Below are 1,973 nucleotides of genomic sequence, written 5' to 3'. Positions count from 1 at the left end.
TTGCTCTTTTTTTTTTTCTCCCTTCTGTGTCTGCTTGAAAAAAATAAAAAAAAAAATAAAAATAATAATAAAAAAAATAAATAGGAGAGGGTGCAAAACGCAGCACAACCCTCCGGCGGGTCTGTTTTGCCAAATCTCCCATCTCCTGCTCTCGGTGAAGTGTGGCTGGGGTCCTCGTCGCTTATTTCTCTTGTTGGCTTTGGGTTTGTTCTGGTTCGCTGCTTTCCTTTTTTTTTTTTGATGGTGAAAGTGACTTGTTTCTTTTTTTTTTTTTAATTATTATTATTATTTTTATTTTTTTAGTTTGGTTTGGTTTGGTTTTGCATGTGGGGTCGGCTCTTGCCAGATCAGTGACTTGTATAACTAAATCAGAATCTTGGTTGCTCTTTATTTCCTTTTCGGTACGTTTTCCTGGGCGTTTGCTTGAAATGCTGTTATTATTATTAATTTCGTTTGTTCGTTTATTTGTTTTTTTTGTTGGTTTTTTTGTTTTGTTTTTTTTTTTTTTTTTTTTGGTCAGGGCCTCAAAGACAACACCGTGTCTTTATTTTTTATATATTCTTGATAACTATCGATATATTTATTATTGACCAGTGTTTCTGGATGAGATTTCCAAATAAAATTAAAAAGGAATTCCAAGCTGCCTTGATTCGCCTTTGTCTGGGGCTGGAAGCTGGGAAAAGGCGCCGGATTTGATCGCCCTGTGCTTTTGCCACGACTTTTTTGACCCAGCGGGAGGAGGATGAAGAAATCTCCTTGTGTGGCTCAATAAACCCCGCGGCGATTGCCCGAACACCCCCCCCCGGTGTGTAAAGGGGGGAGGAAGAGGTGCGTTTGTAGCTAAAAAATAAAAAAAAAAAAAAAAAAAAAAAAAAAAAAAAAAGGTCAATAACTTTTTATTTTTATTATTTTTTTTTTCTTCTGGAAATCCAGGTGTCATCCCTTTTCGGGGAGGGGAATGCCAAGCCGGACTGGGCTGGGAAAGGCGGCTCCGCGGTGCTCCGCGGGGTGCTGAGAGGTGCGGGACACCCAGGGGTGCGGGACCCTCCGGCTCCGCACATGGGAGAGGGTCCTGCGCCCCCACCCCGCATTCCGCGGAGGGGTATCCAGGGGGGACCTGAAAAAACACGGGGAAGGCGATTCCCCCCGCGTCGCAAACAATATTGACAGAGGAAGGGATGTGTGTGCGTGTGTGTGTGTGTTTGTGTGCGTTTAAACTGAGGTGCGACACAACTTTCGCACTTTTCCACCCCCCCGGGTGCTGGTGGGGGGGCTGTGCACACTGCAGCATCCTGTGGGGGGGAGCACGCCTGCACAAGCGTTGGGAAATCACGAGGAGAATGGAGATTTGTCCCGAATACTTAGTGAACTAACGAATCAGGTAAAATAAAATAAAATAAAAATCACCCGACAAAGTAAATCCGTCCAGTACTTCAGCAAGATGATCAAGACGAGGCTGCAGATTCCTTCCTTCCTTCCTTCCTTCCTTCCTTCCTTCCTTCCTTCCTTCCTTCCTTCCTTCCTTCCTTCCTTCCTTCGCTCAATCACAGTTCATATATAAAACCACCAACAACTTATCACAAACTGAAAGCAGAAGCACATATCTAGAAGGAAATCCTTTTGAACAAATACGGATACCTATAATATAGGCGTGAGCTACCAGTGAGCTAGTCATCCAAGCTCCTTATACAGTTTTTCCTAGGCATTCATTTCATCTTAAAACAGAAGTCTACAATAAGTCAGGTGAACTACTATTCCAGAAGACCAGAAACACGTATTTCTCTGCATTGACTGTAAAAGATGATTAGCTAAGTAAGTGACTACAGTGCAGAGATCTAAAGCGGGGTAGCAGGAATCCTGTCACTGACTACAGAATTTTTCTTAGCTATCATCCTCATCATGGAAATCTCTAATAAAACAAAACATAATAGACAAATCTTTAATGATCACATTTGAACTTCAAGTTTGTGGGG

Source organism: Calidris pugnax, unplaced genomic scaffold (genome assembly GCF_001431845.1).
Source record: "Calidris pugnax isolate Ruff unplaced genomic scaffold, ASM143184v1 scaffold43, whole genome shotgun sequence".
NCBI classification, from domain to species: Eukaryota; Metazoa; Chordata; class Aves; order Charadriiformes; family Scolopacidae; genus Calidris; species Calidris pugnax.
The sequence above is the reverse complement of the archived record's forward strand: the minus strand, read 5'-3'. Positions refer to the sequence as shown.